A 24,529-nucleotide genomic window follows, 5' to 3' on the forward strand; every position below is an offset into this window, starting at 1 on the left:
TTTACCGGTAGACCAATAATGCACTGTTGTGATCAATGTAGCTTTATAGTAACTTAAAATCAGACATTGTGAATACTTTAATTTTGATCCTCGATTTCAAAATTGTTTTGGTCATTCTAGGTCTTTTGCATTTCCAAATGAATTTTTGAATTAGATCATCATTTTATTTAAAAATCATCCTGTTATTTTGATGAGTTTGCACATTATACATCTACTTGACATCTTAACAATATTGAGCCCGTATGACCAGGACCATGCTATATATTTCCATTTGTTTGGATCTTCTTTAAATTTGCATGGTGACTGTTTTCACTGCAGAGGTCTTGAAAACATTTTGTTAAATATATCCTGGTTTTATGTTTGTTGTTTGCTATAAGTGGTAATATTTTTTATTTTCAAATTGTTTGCTAGTGGTAGAGATACAATGAATTTTTGTGTTTCGACTCTGTGCCCTGCAATCCTGTCAAATCCACTGCTTACTTTTACTGTATGTTTTGTAGACTCCTTAGAATTTTAAAATATATATTAACGTCATTTATAAAGAGTTATTTAAAGTGTTTACACTATACATTCTAAATTCTGATCCACTAATCCCATCACATCTGAGTCTATTTCAGTTGACAGATTTTTCTCCTAGTTGTGGATCACATTTTCCTGCTTTTCACATGTTTAGTGATTTTTGAGTGAATGCTGAATATTGTGAATATTCAGTTTGTGAATATTGTGAATGTTTCAGTGTTGATTATATGGATTCTATTGGGCTTTGTTCACAAAGAAAATTAAGAAACTTGCCAATCAGCTCAATCATTTTGAGGCTAATTTTGAGGCATTATTAAGGCAGGCTTGGTGTTACTTTACTGATAGTTTGACTCCATTCCTAATGAGTCATTCTTTCTGGATTTCCCCTGAATGTCTTGGTTGTTCTTCTTTTTTTCAGACGGAGTTTCACTCTAGTTGCCCAGACTGGAGTGCAATGGTGTGATCTCGGCTCACTGCAATCTCTGCCTCCCGGATTCAAGCTTTTCTCCTGCCTCAGCCTCCTGAGTAGCTGGGATTACAGGCATGCACCACCATGCCTGGCTAATTTTTTGTATATTTAGTAGAGATGGGGTTTTTCCATCTTGGTCAGGCTGGTCTCGATCTGCCCGCCTCGGCATCCCAAAGTGCTGGGATTACAGGCGTGAGCCACTGCGCCCGGCCGATTTGCCTGATCTGTGATGGGATGTTCTTCGGATCTGCACAACGTTTAGAACACACTCAGCTCACAGCTCTGTGGTTGCTTTTGCCCAGTCTCCCGGTGTGTTCTCCCACATATGCCTGGCTTGGTAGCAGATTCAATGGGAATCGAGGCAGATTTCTGGAGCTTTTCATTTCTGCATATTTTTCTTTCCTTTGTTACTATGTCCCATAAATCCCAGGCATCTCAACTCCCTCAGCCCTGACCTTTGTTTCCTCATATTAGAACAGTTCTACTGTTTCTTAGTATCCCACTTCGTCCATTATAGTTGAAAGGGGCTTCAGGGACAAAAGTGGAGCAATTGTTTATTTCTTTTCTCTCAAAGATGCAGTCCTATGCTGCCTCCTGTTAATGTTTAAACACGATTGTTTCACATATTTCTCCCAGTTTATGACAGGAGGAAAAGTCCAGTCTAAGCTCTTCTTAGTGGTAAGAAACAAAAGTTCTACCACCCTTTTAATTCACCTCTTCAATATACCTGAGCTAAAATTAAGAGCACCTGAAGTTTGCTATAAACACGGCACAGAATCTAAGAAGACCCCTTAAAGCTCAGAGGGTGACACAATTTCTTGCTATTCCACACTATACACACCATACCATGACTTTTACCAATTCAAGAACAAATCTCCAGTTCACCCTAATTTTAATATTCTGTATTCTCCTGCTGTATCATTTAGCATGTTCCAAGCAGTCTGCTTTGAATTTAGCAGAATGTTAGAGTTCTACAATAAATAATAGGAATAGCAGAGAGAAAAATTCATACTTCTTATGCTCTGGGTAGTGATAAACTTAGATACTGTTTCCCTCAGTATTTCCAAAGTATGTTGAAAGTGCTCAGTAAGCTCAGGTAGATCTGCAGTCCTCTATTTAAAGATAACATAATGGATCAACAAAATGTGGCATATTTATACAATGGAATATTATTGGGCCATACAAAGGAATGAAGCACTGACATAGGGTGCAACACTGATAAGCCTTGGAAATATCACGCTAAGTGAAAGAAGCCCATAGCAAAAGACCACATATTATATTATTCCGTTCATATGGACTGTCCAAAATAAGCAGACTATAGGCCTATAAAGTATATTGGTGATTGCTGGCCACATGCAGTGGCTCACGTCTGTAATCCCAGCACTCTGGGAGGCCAAGGTGGGTGGAAAATCTGATCTCAGGGGTTCAAGACCAGCCTGGGCAACATGGTGAACCCCTGTCTCTACCAAAAATACACATACACTCACACACACACACACAAATTAGCCGGGTGTGGTCATGTGCATCTGTGATCCCAGCTACTCAGGAGACTGAGGTGGGAGTATTGTTTGAGCCTTGGAGGCACAGGTTGCAGTGAGCTGAGATGATGCCACTGCATTCCAACCTGGGTGACAGAGTGACACCCCGTCTCAAACAAAAAAAGTATATTAGACGTTAGTGAGGGTTGATGGTGATAGCTAAAGCAAATGATAATTCATGTAATTAAAATGTTCTGTAATTACCTGTGATGATGTTTGCACATATCTGCAGCTATTATAAAACCAATGGAATTGTAAACTTAATTTTTTATCTGCATAAATTTAAGGAGTGCAAGCGAATTTTGTTATGTGGATATGTTGCACAGTGCCGAAGCCTGGGATTTTATTGTAACCATCACCTGAATAATATGCACTATGTCCATTAAGTAATTTCTCATTCCTGGCATCCCTACACCCTCCCATACATTTGAGTGTCCAGTGTTTCTTATCCCATAACCTATGGCCATGTGTGCACATTATTTAGCTCCCACTTACAAACTGCAATTACAACATGTTGCATTTGAGTTTCTGTTTAAGACTTGTTTTACTTAAGCTAATGGCCTCCAGCTCCATTCATGTTGCTGCAAAAGATGTGATTTTACTATTTTCTATGGCTGAAAAGTATTCCATCATGTATACGTGTGTGTGTGTGTATTCCACATTTTATTTATCAGTTTATCAGCTGATGGACATCTAAATGATTCCACATCCTTGCTGCTGTGAAGAGTGCTATAATAAACATCTGGGTGCAAGTATCTTTTTTACCTAATGACTTCTTTTCCTTTGGGTAGACACCAGCAGTAGGATTGCTGGACTGTATGGTAGTTCTACTTTTAGTTATTTGAGAAATCTCCATACTGTTTTCCACATAGGTTGCAGTAATTTACATCCCCACCAACAGTGAGGATATAAGTGTTCCTTTTTCTCTACATCCTTTGCTAACATCTGTTATTTTTCATTTTTTAGCAATAACCATTGTGACTGGTGTAAAATGGTATCTCAGTTTGGTTTTAATTTACAATTCTCAGAAACAGCATTAGAAACAATTCAGCATCATTTTTATTATGATTATTATTTTTATTATAGTAAAAATCCTCAACAAATTATACATAGAAGCAACATACCTCAAAATAAAGAACATGTATGATAAACTTATAGCCAAAATCATACTGAATGGGGAAAAATTGAAAACAATGCCCCTAAGAACTGCAACAAGACAAGGATTCCACTTTTATCACTCCTATCCAGTGTAGTACTGAAAGTCCTGGTCAGAAAAATCAGGCAAGAAAAAGAAAAAACAAAGGCACCCAGACTGGAAAATAGGAAGTTGAATTATCTCTATATGCTGGCAATATGATCTTATGTATAGAAAACTGCAAAGACAAAGCTGGAGGCATCATGCTACCTGACTTCAAACTATGTTATAAGTCTACAGTAACCAAAACAGCATGGTACTGGTACCAAAACAGACATATAGACCAATGGAACAGCACAGGGACCTCAGAAATAAGGCCACGCATCCATAACCATCTGATTTTCGACAAACCTGACAAAACTAAGCAATGGGGAAAGGATTCCCTATTTAATAAATGGTGTTCGGAAAACTGGCTAACCATATGCAGAAAACTGAAACGGGATCCCTTCCTTACACCTTGTAAAAAAATTAACTCAAGGCAGACTAACGATTTAAATGTAAAACCCAAAACCATAAAAACCCTAGAAGAAAATTTAGGCAATACCATTCAGGACATAGGCATGGGCAAAGATTTTATGATGAAATCACCAAAAGCAATTGCAACAAAAGCTAAAATTGACAAATGAGATCTAATTAAAGAGCTTCTGCGCAGAAAAAAAAATCATCAGAACTAACAGGCGACCTACAGAATGGGAGAAAAATTTTTACAATCTACCTATCTGACAAAGGTCTAATATGCAGAATTTACAAGAAACTTTAAATTAAATATTAGAAGGAGACCTAGAGAAAACTTTTCTGGACATTGCTCTCTGCAAAGAATTCATGACTAAGACCTCAAAAAGCACAAGCAGCAAAAGCAAAAATAGACAAATGGGACTTATTAAACTAAAATACTTTTCCATAGAAAAAGAAATAAGCAATAAAGGGAACAGACAACCTGCAGAATGAGAGAAAATATTTGCAAAATATGCATCTAACAAGACACTGCTATTCAGAACTTACAAGAAACACAAAGAACTCAACAACAACAACAACAAAAGTAAACTCATAAAAAGTGAGCAAAGGGCATGAACAGTTTCCTTTGTGAATTTGTTTTTTAATTTTAGATTCAAGGGGTACATATACCCGTTTGTTACATGGGTATTACATGTGTAATGATGGGGGTTGGGCTTCTGTGTGTCTATCACCCAAATATTGAACATTGTAATAAATAATTTACCAATCCTCACCCCCACTCCCAATTTCTCCTCTTTTGGAGTCCCTTTTAGTGTATTATTTCCATCTTTATGTCCATATGTACCCATTGTTTTGCTCCCACTTACAAGCGAGATAATGTGCCATATTTGATTTTCTGCTTTTGAGTTAGCTCGCTTAGGATAATGGCCGCTGGTTGATCCATGTAGCTCCAAAAGAGATTACTGCATTCATTTTTAATGGCTGCACAGTATTTCATGGTGTACATTTAACACGTTTTCTTTATCCAGTCTGGCAGTGACGGGCACTTAGGTTGGTTCCGTGACTTTGCTATTGTAAACGGTGCCATGATAAACATACTAGTGCGGGTGTCTGTTTTATACAATGATTATTTTCCTTTGGATATATACCCAGCAGTGGGATTGCTCAAAAGAATACAGACACTCAAAGGAAGAAGGGGTCAAAGAAAATGAAAAGACATACAAATGGCCAGCAATCATAGGAACTGTACACTTTATATTAAGGAATTACATGTTTTTTTGTTTGTTTTTGTTTTAGAAAAAAAAGCTGAGCATGGTGACTCATGCCTGTAATCCCAATACTTTGGGAGGCCAAGGTGGTTGCATCACCTGAGGTCAGGAGTTCGAGACCAGCCTGGCCAACATGGTGAAACCCTGTCTCTACTAAAAATACAAAAATTAGCTAGGCATGGTGGCGGGTGTCTGTAATCCCAGCTACTCAGGGGAGGCAGAGGTTGCAGTGAGCCGAGACTGTCCCACTGCACTCCAGCTTGGGCAACAGAGCGAGACTCTGTCTCAACAAAACAAACAAACAAACAACAAAAAAAGAAAAAGAAAAAGAAAAAAAGAACATAATGATCCATCAAGATACAATGCCAGAGCCCAGAACCCAAACTTCAACTCCACAGATATGACATGAACAAAGGTAAATTGGTGGATTAAGCATATTAAGCATGCAATTTTAAAAGACTTTTGCTTAGGGGCGCGTGTGTGTGTGTGTGTGTGTGTGTGTGTTACAGAAAAATAGCACTTTCGAAGCAAGTGTTTTCCATGGCAGTGTGTGTGTGATATTTGGGGTAAATATGCCAAAAACAAATATAGAAGGTGGAGGTATACATGAGCTTGTTGGAAAGGACCTCTAATCCTACCCAGTGATCTTAGAGGGTAAAACGTGAGTAAAGACTCCTGAAAAAAAAAAAAAAAAAAGAGAAGAAAGGACATTCTGGCAGGGCGTGAGTCTCCTCATTTAGTTCACTCATGCCTGTCCCCCTCCTCAGCCCACGTAAAAATGTTATATAACTTTGTATAACAATGGGATAGTCCCAGATATTTCACTGGAATCTATGACTTCTTGAGCATTGTTCCTGTCACCATAGTTTCTGAGTTTGTCTTTTCTGCAGTTTCACAGAAGTGGAATCACAGAGTAAACATCCTGATTCTTGCTCCATTCCCTGAGCACAGCGCTTGAATAGTCATCTGTGCTATGGCATGTGCCAGCAGCAGCTCCTTCCTACTGCCCAGCAGCACTTGGTTGTGTGAATACACGCCATATGTTTATCTATTCACAGCATTTATATTTATATTCACAGGTGAACAGCATTCGGTTGTATCTGGATTGCAGCTATGAGGAATAAAATGGCTCTGAATATTTGTGAACAAGTATTTTTGCAGACATATTTTCATTTGTATTGGATCAATAACTAGATTATTGATTCTTATTGTAATTGCATGTTTATAAGAAACCGACAAACTATTTTTCAAAAAGATTGTATCCATTGGTTAAGATACAGTCCTTAACTCTCTATTTTTTTTTTTTTTTTTGAGATGGAGTCTCGCTCTGTCACCCAAGCTGGAATGCAGTGGCGCGATCTCAGCTCACTGCAAGCACCACCTCCTGGATTCACGCCGTTCTCCTGCCTCAGCCTCCCGAGTAGCTGGGACTACAGGCGCTCGCCACCACGCCCGGCTAATTTTTTGTATTTTTAGTAGAGACGGGGTTTCAGCGTGTTAGCCAGGATGGTCTCGATCTCCTGACCTTGTGATCCACCGGTCTTGGCCTCCCAAAGTGCTGGGAGGCCGAGGCAGGCAGAACATAAGGTCAGGAGTTCAAGACCAGTCTGGCCAACATAGTGAAAACCTGTCTCCACTAAAATACAAAAAATTAGCTGGGCATGGTGGTATGTGCCTGGAATCCCAGCTACTCAGGAGGCTGAGGCAGGAGAATCACGTGAACCTGGGAGGTGGAGGCTGCAGTGAGCTGAGATTGCGCTACTGCACTCCCACCCAGGTGACAGCATGAGACTTTGTCTCAAGAAAAAAAAAAAAAGAAAAAGAAAAGAAAGATAGATAGATGATTGATAGACAGACAGACAGACAGATAGATAGATAGCTTGTCTCAAGAAAAGAAAAAAGAAAAAGAAAAGAAAGATAGATGATTGATAGACAGACAGACAGATAGATAGATAGCCATCCATCCATTAGGCTCACATATCAGTGTCTCTGTTGACAGCCCCGCCACTGCTAATGTCATACATTTTCACTTTCATGTAATTGTAGCATGCTAATTCTGTAGTGATTTCTGCATTAGACTAGACTAGGTTATACTGTGGTAACAAACTTAACCCAAAGGGTCTGTGGCTTAACACCACATTAGTTCATTTCTTTCTCACATTACACATCCTACACATATTGGTAGGGGTTTCTATGCGATACGGTTTCCCAGGGACCCAGGGTGCTAAACTTATGACCTTCATGGTAACCTTTTTGTTGTTTTTATCCCCCCTCAACATTATTCTACTAGAACCTTTGGTCAGCATGTAGTCTATCATTTTAAACAAATTCTGTCTAATATTATTTCAAACCATGGGGATAGTTGAGCAGTGAAAGTGAATGTACATATGGCCTAGAGCCATCATTTTTAGAAATTATAACAAAAAAGTCAGAGAATGAGGTCAACAAGCTCAGAAGGCTTCATGCCAAGAGACAGAAAGTTCTGGCTGGGCACAGTGGCTCACGCCTGTAATCCCAGCACTTTGGGAGACCGAGGCGGGCGGATTATGAAGTCAGGAGATTGAGACCACCCTGGCTAACATGGTGAAACCCTGTCTCTATTAAAAATACAAAAAATTAGCCGGATGTGGTGGCGGGCGCCTGTAGTCCCAACTACTCGGGAGGCTGAGGCAAAAGAATGGCGTGAACCCAGGAGGTAGAGCTTGCAGTGAGCTGAGATTGTGCACTGCACTCCAGCCTGGGGGACACAGCAAGACTGTGTGTCAAAAAAAAAAAAAAAGAAAGCGATAGAAAGTTCTTCCAACAGTGTGATGACAAGAGGTTACGATCACGAAAGTCACGCAGTGCACCAAGCGCAGAATACAGGCCACAAGGAAAGCTGGCTGAGCATGGATGACCAATTTTGATCTGCTCACAAAAAGGCTGACGGAAACTACAGCATTCTCAAAACAAACAAGTTTTAAAACATCAAACATTCTTATGTCATTTCGACCAAACAATAAAGCAAACTCCCCAGCTCCTGTCTCTATCTTCCATAGGACAAGAAATGTCCTGTAGAGAATCCATAGTCACGAGGTACAGTGAATACCACCAAAATAAGCGTTATTATATTAACTGTAGCATTCTAAACCTGCTCCCTTCTTCCAAATTCTTACTTAAATAATTTATGAAGAAGTCAACTTTTAACAAAGGTGCGAAGAATACACATTGGGGAAAGGATCATTTCTTCAATAAATGGTTCTGGGAAAATCAACAGCCACAGGCCGAATAAGCAAACTAGACCCCTGCCTTTCACTACATGCAAAAATCAACTCAAACTGGGCTAAAGACTTAAATGTATGACCTGAAACTATGAAACTACTGGATAAAAACATAGAGGAAAAAAACTACACAACATTGGTTTGGGCGATGATTTTTTTTATTTGACCCCAAAAAACTCAGGCATCAAAAGCAAAAAGAGACAAATGGGATTACATCAAACTAAAAAGCTTCTGCTCAGCAAAGGAAACAATCAACAGAATGAAAAGACAACCAACAGATAGGTAGAAAACGTCTGCAAACTATACATACGATGTCAAGGGGTCACTATCCAAAATATTTAAGGAACTCAACTCAATAGCAAGCCCAAACAAATAAAAAACCTGCTTAAAAGCGGACAAACAACATGAATAGACATTTCTCAAAAGAAGACATACAAATAGCTGACATGTATATTAAAATGCTCAATATCAATAATAATCAGGGAAATGCAAATCAAAACCACAATGAGATATCACCTCAACCCAGTTAGAATGGCTATTAACAAAATGACAAAAAAAAAATAACAAATGCTGGTATGTGTAGAAGAAAGAACTCTTACACACTGTTGGTGGTAATGTAAATTAGAACAGCCATTATGGAAAACACTATGAAGGTTCCTCCAAAAATAAAAATTGAACTACCCTATGATCCAGCAATCTCATTACAGGGTATATATACCCAAAGGAAATGAAATCACTATGTCTAAGAGGCATCCGAATTCTCATATTTATTGCAGCACTATTTACAATAACCAAGAAATGGAATCGACCTAAGTGTTCATCAGTGGATGAATGGATAAAGAAATGTGGTACATATTCACAGTGGGATAATATTCAGCAGTAAAAAAGATGAAATCCTGCCATTTGTGACAAGGACGAACCTAGAGGAAACTATGTTAAGTGAACTAGTATTCACACAGAAAGACAAATACTTCATGATCTCACTCATATCTGGAATCTAGTTGATCTCATAGAAGTGAGGTTAGAATGGTGCTTACAGAGGCTGGGAGGCTAGCGGAAGGGGAGAATGGAGACAGGAGGCTCAGAGGAGGAGAGAATGGGGAGATATTGGTCAAAGGATACATAATTACAGTTAGATGGAAGGAATACATTTCAAGACATCTATTCAACAGCAAGGTGACTATAGTTAATGATAGTATATTGTATGCTTAAAAAAAGTAAAGACAGTGGGTGTTATGTGCTTTGACCACAAAGTAAGAGAGGTAATGCATTTGTTAATTGGCCATATTTGACCATTCCACAAGATATATATGCTTAAAAGCAGAATGTTGTACACAATAAAAATCATAGAATATGATATGTCGATTAAAAATGCACACTCATAGGCAATATATTAAATTGTGAAATAGCAGGGTTTCCCCTCCCTTTACTATTTCCACTAAGGGAAATTTAGTTCTTTTGAAACTTGTGGTGGTTGTAAAAAAAATGGGCCACAAATGCTTTGACATTACTTCTGTCTAGAGGTGGAGGTGGAGGTGGAGTCCATGCCCCTCTTCTTGAAACCAGGTTGACTTATGTCTGCTCCAAGGATGACTGGGATGCTGGGTGGCAACTGCATCAGGGTCACAAAAGTTATTCTGCTCTGCCTTGCTCACAAGGACACTCACTCTATAAATCTAAGCCACCATGTGCAACATCCCACCTGAATTCCACTCTGTGAGGAATCCCAAGCCACACGAATAGGGAAGGACTCCTGGCGACAGTGTGAATCTCTGAATCATCCCTGCTCAGGCACAAGACATACAAGAGAATGGAATTCTAAATGATTTCAGCCCCCAACTATTTGACTTACTCTCAACCATTGCTGTCTTCCCAGTTGAAGTTCCAGACATTATGAAGCACAGAAAAGTCTTTTTTACATGGGTTCATATCCAAGGAATCCATGAGCATAACAAGGTGGTTGCTCTTTTGGGATAGCTTGTCACACAGCAATCAATAACTGGAACACACCTCATAACTGAGAGCTTCATGTGGCCAAGGTGTCATGGAGTTGAGTGGGATATTTTACGCATTAAAGTTCTCTTTGCAAATGGCCCAGGAAGAGAAGAAAAAATGTTTTAATGGTGATGTGGTTTGGCTGTGTCTCCACCCAAATTTCATCTTGAATTGTAGTTCCCACAATCCCATACGTGGGAGGGACACAGCAGGAGGTAACTGAATCATGGGGGTGCATTTTTCCTGTGCTGTTCTTGCAATAGTGAATAAGTCTCATGAGATCTGATTGTTTTATAAAGGGCAGTTTCCCTGCACAAACTCTTTTGCCTGCCACCATGTAAGACATGCCTTTGCTCCTCCTTCGCTTTCTGCCATGATTGTGAGCCCTCCCTAGCCATGTGAAACTGTGAGTCCACTAAACCTCTTTCTCTTTATACATTGCCAAGTCTTGGGTACTTCTTCACAGCAGTATGAAAATGGACTAATACAAATGTGATCTACTGCAGAGGGAGAATTACTGTTTTCTCAGGTCAGAGAAGCTCTTCTTAAGATGCAACTTTTCCTTATTGTGGGTTGTAGTGTGCTTATATTTTCTAGACTCTTGACTCACTTCTTGAAAAACTCAGGCTTCCTATTTACCTTACTTCTTAAATAACAGAACATTAGATTTCTATTTCCTCATTTAATTTAAATTGACCCAATAAAACTGAAGCCCACTAGTTATTTGGTGGTGGAAGGAGGATGAAGCAATGTTTACATTGACCACTAAAGGACTGATCAAGTAATGACTTACAAAGCTTAGATGGAGAACATAGGCAGAAAGATGCTGTTATGGGAAAACCTTCCCTTACTCTATAAACTTAGCCACCATAACCCACCTACCTCCAAATTCCTTAAGAGTATTCTTCGTCACAGAGACAGAGACCCTAGAAAGATCCCTGTGGTGCTTAGGGAACACTGCCCGGACTTTGCAAAGGCCTTCCAAACAGAAAGGGGGGTCTGAGGTCTACCAATCTCTGCACTCCCTCTTCACTTGACTACTACCAGATTTGTTGCAGTGTGGGAGGGTGGAATGCAGAAATACAAGCCTGGATAAAAATTTCCTCCTAAATTATTCTTGCTTGGAACATCCCATAGTGTTGAACAGCCTTGGTCCCCATCTTCACCTCCAAAAATCTTTGAAAGAAGAAAGAATCCATCAGGTAGTGAAGCGCAGATTTACATTATCAGGCAAATTGTAGTTGTTATATTTATCATGATTCACATTTCCTTACATCTTCTCACCTCCATAGGTCTTTAATCATTCTCTTGAAATTTTAGCTGCAACTAATTGCCCACATTATCCTTTATGCTGTATCTACACCATGGACACTATCTACACTATTATTTCAATTATTTGGGGGGTATATATCCATCTTTGGGGAGATGTCTATTCAGGTCCTTTGTCCATTTTCAATGTGTTTTGTTCATGTGCTTATTCATATGGCTGTTCAATTCAATGGCTGCTCACATAACTCTCATTTCAGATAATTTTTCAGCAAACCTTCACAGGTGTGGCTATTCTTAAAATAAAATAACGACAGAAACAAAACACACTGAAAATGGACAAAGGACCCAAATATAGTATAAAAGGACCCAAAGATGATATTAAAATGGTCAACAAATACATGGAAAAGATGCTCAACATCACTAATTATTAGGGAAATGCAAATGAAAGCCATAATGAGATAGCACCTAATACCAATTACTGAAAATAACAAGTGTTGGTGAGGATGTAGAGAAATTGGAAATTCTGTACATTGTTGGTGAGAATGTAAAATGGGGAAGGCACTCTAAAAATCGGTCTAGTGATTCTTCAAAATATTAAAACTGGAATTATCATATGATCCAGAAATTCCACTTCTGGATATATACCCCCAAATAATTGAAATAATGGTGTCAGTGTTATATTTGTATAGTCATGATCACAGCAGCATTCTCCACAATAGTCAAAAGGTGGGAGTAACCCAAATCTCCATTGATGAATTAACAGGTCGACAAAAGTATTCAGCTGTATAATGGAAGAAAATACTGACACATGCTACAACATGGATGAGTTCTAAAGACATGTTATTAAGTGAAATAAGCCCGTCACAAAAAGATAAATATTGTATGATTTCACTTATACAAGGTGCCTGAAATAGATTCATAGATATAAAAGTAGGATGCTGGAGGCAGGGTGCTGTGGCTCAGGTCTATAATCCCAGCACTTTGGGAGGCCAAGGCGGGAGGATCACTTGAGCCCAGGAGTTGGAGACCAGATTGGGCAATATAGTGAGACTTCACGTCTACTAAAAAATAAAAAATAAATTATCCGGGTGTGGTAGTGTGTGCCTGTAGGCTGAGGTAGGAGGATCACTGAAGCCCAGGAGATCGAGGCAGCAGTAAGCTATGACCAGGCCACTGCACTCTAGCCTGGGTGACAGAGTGAGACCCTGCCTCAAAAAAAAAAAAAAAAAAAAAAAGAAGAAGAAGAAGTAGAAGTAGGATGGCAGTTGCCAGGGGCTGGACCAAGGGATTAGAGTTATTGTTTAATGGATACAGAGTTTCAGTTTTGCCAGATGAAAAGAGTTCTGGAGATGGATGGCAGTGATGGTTGCATAATAAATTGTGAAATTAAAAATGGTTACGATGGTAAATTTCAGGTTATGAATATTTTACCACAATCTAAAAAAAACAACTGTGGGCACAGCATGGGCAAAGAAATAAAGCTAGGAATAAACATGATGTATCATGGGAACGGTAAGGAGACGAACTTCTCAAAACATGTGAATGTGCTTCAGAACAAGGGGAGATACTGTAGACAGGTAAAGAAAAGCCACAGAAAAAGAGGCTGTATTTCATATACGTAAGGTAAGAAATTAGATAAGAACTAGTGTTGGTGAGAGTGTGGAGAAATTGGAATTCTTGTACATTGGTGGGCTGTAGAATTGTGCAGCCATTTTGGAAAACTTCTTTCAATATTTAACTTCATTCTGGAAAACAGTTTTCTGTATATATACACAAGAAGTTCAATATTGAATTACCATCTGACTCAGCAATTCCACTCTTATATATAGACCCAAGAGAAATGAAAACATAACCACATCTAAACTTGTATATAAATTTTCACAGCTGGCTGGGCACGGTGGCTCACGCCTCCAATACCAGCACTTTGGGAGGCCGGGGCGGGCGGATCATGAGGTCAGGAGATCGAGACCATCCTGGCTAACATGGTGAAACCCCATCTCTACTAAAAATACAAAAAAATTAGCCGGGTGTGGTGGCGGGTGCCTGTAGTCCCAGCTACCCGGGAGGCTGAGGTGGGAGAATGGCGTGAACCCAGGAGGCGGAGCTTGCAGTGAGCTGAGATGGCGCCACTGTACTCCAGCCTGGGCGACAGAGAGAGACTCCATCTCAAAAAAAAATTTTTTTTCCACAGCTATATTATATATTTATGATAGTCAAAAGGTGGAAAAAACTTAGATGTCAAGAAATTGGATGAACAAATAAGTAGAATGTGGTATATACACAAAAACATACATATTATTTCGCTATAAAAAGAATGAAGACTGGGTGCAGTGGTTGATGCCTGTAATTCCAACACTTTAGGAGACCGAGGTGTGAGGTGCTTGAGCCAGGAGTTCAAGACCAGCCTGGCCAGCATAGTGAAACATTGTCTCTACCAAAATAATGTTTTTTAATTAGCTGGACATGATGGCATACACCTGTACAGACTACAGGTGTGTGGAGGCTCAGTTACTGAGCAGGCTGCAGTGGAAAAACCACTTAAGCCCAAGAGGTAGAGGATGCAGTGAGCTGTGACCACACCCCTGCACTCCATCATGGGCAACAGAGTGAGACCCTGTATCAAAAAGGGAAAAAAAAAAAAAAAAGTATTGACATGTTATACACCATGGATGAACCTTAACCTGAAAAACACTTTTTTTTTTTTTTTTTTTTTGGTGAGATGGAGGAGTCTTGCTCTATCACCCAGGCTAGAGTGCAGAGGCGCCATCTCGGCTCACTGCAACCTCCGCCTCCCAGGTTCAAGCGATTCTTCTGCCTCAGCCTCCCAAGTAACTGGGATTACAGGCACCCGCCACCAGTCCTGGCTAATTTTTGTATTTTTAGTAGACACAGGGTTTCACCACCTTGGCCATGCTGATCTGGAACTCATGACCTCATGATCCACCTGCCTTGGCCTCCCAAAGTGCTGGGATGACAGGCATGAGCCACCATGCCTGGCCAAAATCACATTTTTGAGTGGAAGACGACACTCACAAGAGATCGGATATTTTATGATTCCATTTATATGAAATGTTCTGAATAGGCAAATCCATAAAGAGGAAAAAGTAGACTTGTTGCTTAGGGCTAGGAAGGATGGGGGATTAGGGAATAATATTAAAGGGTAGGGGGTTTCTTTTTATTCTAAATGTTCTAAATTTGTTTTAAATTTGATTCTGACTTGATTGTTGTGATTATTGCACACTGCTGTGTATATACTCAAAATCGCTAGGTTTAAATGGCTAATTACATGCTATGTGAATTTAAATGGTTAATTGTATGATGTGAAAATTTAAATAGTTAATTGTATGATACGTAAATTTAAGTGGTTAATTGTATAGCATGTGAATTTAAATGGTTAATTGTATGGCTTGTGGATTTAAATGGTTAATTGCATGCTATGTGAATTATATGTCAATAAAGCTATTACAAAATAAAAAAAGGAAAGAGAAAGGGCCATAGGCTTAGACAGATGGAGGGGCAGGCAGAGGGAGAATGCCCCGTGACAGCCTTCTGCAGCCTGCAGGCACAAAGAGGACTTGTTTGGGGTTTTCCCCCCAAAATACGTGCAGGCTTCATGCAGACTTTTCCAAGCCCAGCCATACACGTATTCCTCTTCCTCTCCAAACCCCTGTCATGCTATCTTCTATCAACTACTACTTGTTACCAAACTTATTCTCAGTAGCAAAAATTAGACTTGAAAGTGAGTTTTCACTAGAGACACTGATTTCTTTGATGACCGTTGCATGTTGAAAGTTAATCCTGTATCATGATAAATCACGTAGCATGCCTTTAGCAGCTTGCCTCAGCCCTTAGCATAAGGAGGCTTCTGGCAAACACCAGCCTAATCCTTGAGGGTGAGGCTGTCCAGGTGCAACTCAGACCTCAGGGCCCATAATAGCGCTTCATGGGCTCCAGCTGTCCTATTCATGAGCCATCCTCCGGTATCATTGCTTGCCAGTGCCCATCTCCATTTCAGGGTACACGTGAGGTCATTTACTATTAAGTGTGTATGCTCATGCCACTGTCACATCTACAGGGGAAACCAGTGCCCCTCAACCAAAAGGGAAATGTGGAAAGAGAAAGAAGTGGACATGGTACATGGTTTTATGTCAGGCTATGCGCTGTTCATTCCCAAAGCAACCAAGAGAAACCAGGCTAGGAGGAAGCATGAGTTCAGCGGGAGGGTGAGGAGGAAAGCCAGGAGGGTCAGCTACCTGCATGAGTCCACTGGAGGGGATGCATACCATGAGGTCACGAAGGTCCACAAAGCCTTTCCCAGGGTGTCAGCCCACTCGAGGACTGTTTCCACTTTTGTTCTCAGAAAGGAAATGTACATGAATTGGATGCTACGTTTCCCCAGAAAGTTCAGTTTCAACACTTACAAAACAGGTGCCCAATAACATGCATGTACTAGCATTTGCCTGAGTTCCACCACAGCAATATTCCTGGGGACAGAGGCTCAGACCATGAAAGTCACCACAAACATACCTGAGAATGGACCAAACAGCCTCTAAGGCTTCGTGGAGTGTGTTTGTTCCTTTAAGCTCTCAACTCACCCTTTGCCAAGTTCCAATCTGCTTTTAATTTTGTATCTATAAACAGATGATCAAGTCTGATGTTTCCTACAACTTTGTCCAACAACCTAGTATTCCAACCCAAGTCACAGTGGCGAAAAGCTAGACAGCAGTGGAAGATAAATGAAGGGGGATTTAAATGAGTCTGTGTGGATGCACAGAAAAAAATGATGACAAAAATCTTGAGCTCAGAAGTAGTTTTGTCATCGTCAAAGAAAGAAGTTATCAAGGTGAGAGTCTAGAATGAATTCAGTCCTGAACCAGAGTTGTAGACATTAGCATAAATATGTTTATGTTCTAACCTATATACCTACATAAATTTAGACATAGAAAGATACAGATATAAATACAGATATATAGGCTTACATAAGTACACACATATGTTTCCTAGATTTCTTTGCTGAGAGGGCCAAGAAACACTACAGTATCAACAAGCACATCTAGTTTTGAAATACCATTCTCTAATTAAAAACAAACAAAAACAAAAGACAGAGCTACTTGGACAAATATTTCATTCTAGGGCTAAGGCAGAAAAAAATGCAAGATACTGCTGAAGCACCTTGCAGTGTCTGTAAGTAAGCAAGTATTAAACCAACAAAAACAAAACAGCAAGCAAACCTCAATGAGTCCATAGTGATATAAATAAGCAACTGAATAATCAAATAAATAAAGAAATGAGACACATAATAGATGTCCCAGAAATAAATCCACATATATACAGTCCAAATCTTCAACAAGGGTCCCAAGAATACACAACTGGGAAAATATATAGTCTCTTCAACAAATGGTGTTGAGAAAATGCAGTATCTGCATGCAAAAAAATAAAACATAAAATTGGATTCTTATTTTACACTATACACAAAATCAACTCAGAACAGAATAAATATTTGGACATAAGACCTGAAACTATAAAACACTTAGAAGTAAAAGGAAGGGGAAAGCTTCATGACATTGATCTAGATAAAGATTTCTAAAATATGACACTGTAAGCACAGAAAACAAAAGCAAAAACAACGTGAGACTACGTCAAACTAAACTGCACGGCGAAGTAAACAGGAGGAAAAGACAATCTATGGAAGAGGAGACAATATTTGCAAACAATATATTGAATAAGGGACTGATGTCCAAACACACAACATATTCCTACAACTTAAGAGAAAAAAGAATTTCCCAATCCCAAATAATCTAATTTTTAAATGGCAAGGGATTTGAATATACATTTCTCCAAAGAATACATGCAAATGGCCAACAGGTAAATAAAAAGTTGCACCGCATTATAAATAATCAATTAACTGTACATCAAAACCACAATGAGACATCACCTTGTATCTGTTACAATGGCTAGCATCAAAACAAGGCAAAAAATAAGGAGAAATCACAACCTTCATACACTGTTGATGGGAATGAAAAACAATGTAACCACTATGGAAAACAGTACTGCAGGTACCTCAAAGAATTAAAAATACAAGTACCGTATAATCCAGCAATGCTACTTCTGGGTATACATACATAAAATGGAATATTGCTCAGCCTTATGAAAGAAAGAAATTGTATTATTAATGACAACATGGATAAAAACCCTGAGGACACTATGTAAAGTTACATGAGATAGTAACAGAAGGATCAATTCTGCATGATTGCACTTGTATGAGGTATCTAAAATGATCAAACTCATAGAAGCAGAGAGTATGACTGAGAGTGATTGCTGCGGGGTAGGTGAGGGGAAAATGGGGAGTTCCTATTCAATGGGTATAAAGTTTCAGTTATGCAAGATCAGTAAGTTCCAGATATCTACTGTTCAACACTGAGCCTACAGGTAACAATATTGTGCAATGAAAAATTGTTAAGAGAGGCCAGGTTTGGTAGCTCACAGCGGTAATTACAGCACCTTGGGAGCCCGAGGCAGCCAGATCACTTGAGATCAGGAGTTCAAGACCAGCCTGGCCAACATGGTGAAACCCCATCTCTATTAAAAATACAATAATTAGCTGGGCATTGTGGCGGGCACCTGCAATCCCAGCTACTAGGGAGGCTGAGACAGAAGAATTGCTTGAACCCGAGAGGCAGAGACTGCAGTGAGCCAAGATTGTGTCATTGTACTCCAATCTGGGCGACAAGAGTGAAACTTCGTCTCAAAGGAAAAAAAAATTGTTAAGAGTGTAGATCTCAAGTTAAATGTGGATATGACAATAAATAAATAGATAAGCAGGAGCAAATCTTTTTTAGAAAAGAATTCCAAATAATAAAAAAGAAAAGGAATTAGGAAATTACCATGATAACACCATAACACAAATCACCAAAGACCAGATTCATTGATGAATGTTGAAATTAGTTGGCAATGCATTAGGGATAAACAAGGTATTTGTAAGACTAGAAATATCTTCCCCCAAATGTCATCTATTGTGGTGGTTTTAACATATTCTTGGTAAATTACTTGATAGTCTTTCTTCCAGAAAATGAAGTCTAATTCCTCCCTTCCATTTGTGTATAGGATGGGTTTGCTTCTAATATGTAGAGGAGGGACAAATAAAGCATTAGCTTTGCAGAGAAAAAATCTGGCAGTCACCATCTTAACCAAGTGATCAAGTTCAACGTCAGCGGTGAAAATCATGTTGACACCATATATCCTTGATATAATGCAATGAGAAAGACACCCCACTTTTATGATTTTCCCAAACTCTATATCCCACACTTCTGCTTTCAGCTCCAACATGCAAATAGCTTGAAAGCTGTCACTCGTATTCTTGTAACAGTAAAAAGTTGGAGGAACTGAAAATAAATGACTTTTATTGGACCCACCAGGGAACTGGGGTCATAGGACAAGTATGCACCCCAAAATATGGAGAGACAGGCAGGTCCAAAGAGATATAGCTACTGAGATCTTGTGGTCAGGAGCGGAAGGTGATGGAGCCCTAAATGGGTAGGAACACTTAATAATAATTTTTACAATAGCTGGAAGCTGAGTATGGACTGGCATGACAGTGGAGAATCCTGGGACCACAGTCTTGGAAGGGACTTTCACTTTCATGGACTTTCCTTCCAATGCTCAGATCCTTCTTTACAAAAAGTCATTTGGGGGTGGGAGTACCTTGCCAGGGACAATTTAGAAACCTCATCCTAGCTGATAGGGGAAATTTTTCCTTATCACAGTATTCCTCACCCTCTCTGTGTCACCTAAGAAGGAAAAGCCCATAGTAAATAGAAGAAAGGGATTAAAAAGTATGGATTCAGAACTTTGCAGGGAGTGAACAGCATAGGGAGCCCGCAGGGCAACAGAGTTGCACCACTGGGAGGGCAGTAAAGTTACCAACCTCCTGTGAATAAAGCCAGAACATAAGGGAGTACTGGGAACAATCATATGCCAACGGCTTAGATGACCCAGATGAGATAGACAAATTCCCAGAAAGATAAAAAATACTTAACTGGATGAAAAAGAAACAAAAATCCTGAACAGAGCTATGACAAGTAAAGAAACTGAAATAATAAATGACAAACTTACCATAAATAAAGTCCCAGGCCAAGATAACTGCACTAATGAATTACACAAACCTTTCAAATATTAATACTAATCCTTCAGAGATTCTTAAACAAGCAAACAAGCAAATAAACACATAAACCAACAAAACAGAAGATAAGATCACACTTTCCAACTTAATCTTTGAGGACAATGTACCCTGATACCACAACTAGAAGACATTAAAGAAATAAAATGTATAGGCCAATATACCTTTCGCATATAGAAGCAAAAACCTTAGATAAAATACTAGCCAACCAAACCTAGGCAACATGCACAGAGGATTATACACCATGACCAAAGGGATTTATCACAGGAATGCAAGTTGGGTTCAATGCACAAAAACAGTGTGACACATTATATTAACATGAAGGAAGAAAACTACATGATCATCTAAAAAATGCAAAAAAGCATTTACAAAATCCAAAACTAATTTTTGATTAAAAAAAAAAAGACACCCAATAAATTAGAAATAGAGGTGGGAGGATAGTTTGGGCCTGGGAGGTCGAGGCTATAGTGAGCAGAGATCATATCACTGCACTCCAGCCTGGATGACAGAGTAAGACTCCATCTCAAAACAAAACAAAAGAAAACAAAAAGCAACAAACAAAAGTAATTAGAAAGAGACGTAAACTTTCTCATCCCAAAATAGGCATCCAGAAAAAAAATGCACATGGTATCATGAAAGGCTCAATACTTACCCCAGGATGTCCACTCTTGCCACTTCTATTCAACATTGTACTGGAAGTTGCAGCCAGGGCAATTGGGCTAGAAAAACAAATAAAAGTCACTGAGAAGGGGAAGGAAGAAGTCAAAGAATCTCTGTCTGCCAATGAGGTGGTATGTGTACAAAATCCTAAAAAATCCCCTAAAATATTATTAGAACTAAAAATGAGTCCAGAAACTTTTCAGTATACAAACTCAGCATACTAAAAACAATTATATTTTCATATACTAGCAATTAATAATCTGATAATAAAACAACAAAAACAATTTAATTTAAAATGGCATGAAGAGAGGGCAGAGTAAAACGGCAGAATAGATCTCCCATGATAATTTTCTTGCAGAGACATCAATTTGAACAAGTACCCACACATAAAAATACGTTACAAAAGCTAAGGAAAACAGATGAAAGATCATAGTACATGGTTATAGCATGATACGAAGAAAAGATGCATCGAATAGAATAGGAAAGAAAGTTTTATATTACCCAAATCACCCCTTCCCCAACAACAGTCAGCACAGTGCAGAAAGGGATACCATTCACTTTGGGTAAAGAGAGGGAAGCAACTGTAGGACGTTATCTTGGATCCCAGTACTGAGTCAGCCATAGTAAAAATCAGCGCACAGCAGACTTCCATGGTTCTGTCTCCAGGCTGGTACCCACAAATGGAGCCTCTAGATCTACCCTGGGGCCAGACAGAAATCTGTAGCCCCTGCAACATGGACTCAAGTTCCAAACCATTTCACCGCTGACTGATCATAGTGAAACTGGGCTCCAAATAGTCCATGGAAACAGGCAGACCTCAGAAGCCATAGGCCCCAAGCACACCCCAGTTCTGTGCTAGCTCAGTGGCTATGGGCATTAGGTGCACCTCAATACTGCACTAGCCTCAATGGCCATGGGATTCCTGCTCAGTGCTGCACCAGAGTCAGAAGCCATGGGATTCCAGCTTGTGGCATCCTGGGCTTAGGGCGCCCCCTAGCACTGCAATGGCTGCAGCAGTCATGGGTTTAGGCACTACACCAAATGATGTGTCCACAATCTCTGGACTGGCTTACTGTTGAAGAATGTTACCAGGCAAAGCTAGACTGCAAAGACCTATATATATGTTGCCCACAAAAAACTCACATCCCTGTAATGACACACATAGCCTGAAAATGAGGGGTTGAAAGAAAGATATTCCAAATAGTAAATCAAAGAAAACAGGGGCAGTTATATTTATACAAGAAAAAAATAGACTTGAAGTCAAAAACTTTAAAAAAAACAAAGAAGGTCATTATATAATGGTAAGTGATTCAATTCAGCAAAAAATAACCTGTGTTTATGAATCAGAAGAATTAATGTTGTTAAAATGTCCATACTACTGAAAACCATCAATCTATAAATTCAATGTAATCCTTATCAAAATACCACATTCTTAACAGAAATAAAAGAAAGTTCCCACATTCATATGGAGCCGTGAAAAATTCCAAAACCCCAAAGAAATATTGAGCAAAAAGGACAAAGATGGATAAATCTGTAGTGACTTTCAAATATACTACAAAGCTATAGTAACCAAAACAGCATGATACTGACATAAAAACAGGCCGGACACAGTGGCTCACACCTGTAATCCCAGCACTTTGGGAGGCCGAGGTGGGAGGATCACCTGAGGTTGGGAGTTCGAGACCAGCCTGACTGACATGGTGAAACCCCATTTCTACTGAAAGATACAAAATTGGCCGGGTGTGGTGGCGCATGCTGGTAATTCCAGCTACTCTGGAGGCTGAGGCAAGAGAATCGCTTGAACCCGGGAGGCAGAGGTTGCAGTGAGCTGAGATTACACTACTGCACTCCAGCCTTGGCAACAAGAGAGAAACTCTGTCTCAAAAGAGAAAAAAAAATAACAACAACAACAACAAGAAACAGTCACATACATCACGGAAACAGAATATATAGACCATACATAAATCCATGCATTTATAAACAAGTGATTTTTAACAAAGGTGCATGAACACACGTTGGGGAAAGTATGGGCACTTCAATAAATGATGTTGGAAAAACTGAATCTCAGTAGAATAAATAAATTAAAACCTTATATCTCACTATATGTAAATATAAATTCAAAGTGGATGAAAGACTTAAATGTATGACCTGAAACTATGAAACTACTAGAATAAAAATATAAAGAAAAACTTCTATGACAAGGGTGAGAGTTAATTTTTTTTTCAAAATCCCAGGCAACAAAAGTAAAAACGCATAAATGAGACTACATCAAATCAAGAAGCTTTTGCACAGCAAATGAAACAATCAACAGAGTGAAGAGATGGCTCTCAGACTGGGAGAAAATATTTGCACATAATATGTCTTAGAATATCCAAAATATATAAAGAATTCAAAACACTCAATCGAAATAAAAGAAAAAATAATAAAAACGGACAAAATATCTGAGTAGGTAATTCTCAAAAGAAGACATACAAATGACAAACATGTATATGAAAAAAATGCTCAACGTTCCTAATCCTCAAAAAATGCAAATCAAAATCACAATAAGACATCACTTCACCCCCATTAGAATGACTATTATCAAAAAAGACAAAAGATAACAAGTGTTAGTGAGGATATAAACAAAAGGAACTCTGCTATACTGTTGGTGGGATTATAAATTAGTACAACCACTACAGAATACAGTGTACAGGTTCTTTAAAAAATTAGAAATAGAACTATCATTTGACCCAGCAATCTTACTACTGGTTTACAGGCATACTACATTTTATTATGCTTCAATTTATTGCGATTTGCAGATACTGTGATTTTTACAAATTGAAGGTTTGTAACAACCCTGTGATGAGCAAGTCTAAAGGCATCATTTTCCCACCAGTATGTGCTCATCATTCCACCAGTAATGGCATCATTTTTCCTCTGTAAAATGGCATCATTTTTGTCTCTGTATTACATTTGGTAATAAAATATTTTAAATTTTATCTATAAAATATTTTAAATTTTATCATTATTATTAACGTTACAGTGATCTGTGCTCAGTGATCTTTGATGTTACTATTGTATTGTGGTCCTTGAATGGAACCCATATAAGACAGTGAATTTAGCCAGGTGTGGTGACTCATGCCTGTACTCCCAGCACTTTGGGAGGCCAAGGAGGGTGGATTGCTTGGGCTCAGGAGTTCGAGACCAGCCTGTGCAACAAGGCAAAACCCCATCGCCACCAAAAATACAAAATATTAGCCAGGCATGGTGGCCCATGTCTGTATAGTCCCAGTTACTCGGGAGGTTGAGGTGGAAGAATCGCTTGAGCTCAGAAGGCGGAGGTTGCAGTGAGCCAAGATCACACCACTGCACTCCAGCCTGGGTGACAGAAAGAAATCCCATCTCAAAACAAACAAACAAACAACAGACAGTGAACTCAGTCTATAAATCTTGTGTGTGTTCTCTACTGAATGACCTTTTCCCTGTCTCTCTTCTTCCCCTTGGGCCCTTATTCCCGGAGATACAACAATATTACAATTTGGTCAATTAATAACCCCATAATTGTCTCTAAATATTCAAGTGAAAGGAAGAGTTGCACATTTCTCATTTTAAATGAAAAATGAGTACCTTTTCATAGACCTGTTTGCCATTTGCGTATCTTCTTTTGACAAATATCTATTTAGATATTTTGCCCATTCATAAATCAGATTATTAGATTTTTTTCCTATAGAGTTTTTGTGGTCCT

At 39.1% G+C, this 24,529-nt stretch overlaps 2 long non-coding RNA genes across 2 annotated transcripts in view; one reads left to right on the forward strand and one right to left on the reverse strand.

The window, feature by feature from the left end:
* Positions 1 to 22,435, reverse strand: part of LOC103885656 — a 44,813-nt gene extending 22,378 nt beyond the window's left edge. The window contains exon 1 of the long non-coding RNA XR_004185341.1: positions 20,798 to 22,435. This is a non-coding gene — a long non-coding RNA (uncharacterized LOC103885656). The remainder of the gene's footprint in view (positions 1 to 20,797) is intronic.
* The window catches only part of LOC110743657, a 43,365-nt gene that overhangs the window by 10,487 nt on the left and 8,349 nt on the right, over positions 1 to 24,529 (forward strand). The gene's annotated exons all lie outside the window — the stretch shown is intronic.

Source organism: Papio anubis, chromosome 7, assembly GCF_008728515.1.
Source record: "Papio anubis isolate 15944 chromosome 7, Panubis1.0, whole genome shotgun sequence".
Taxonomy (NCBI): Eukaryota; Metazoa; Chordata; class Mammalia; order Primates; family Cercopithecidae; genus Papio; species Papio anubis.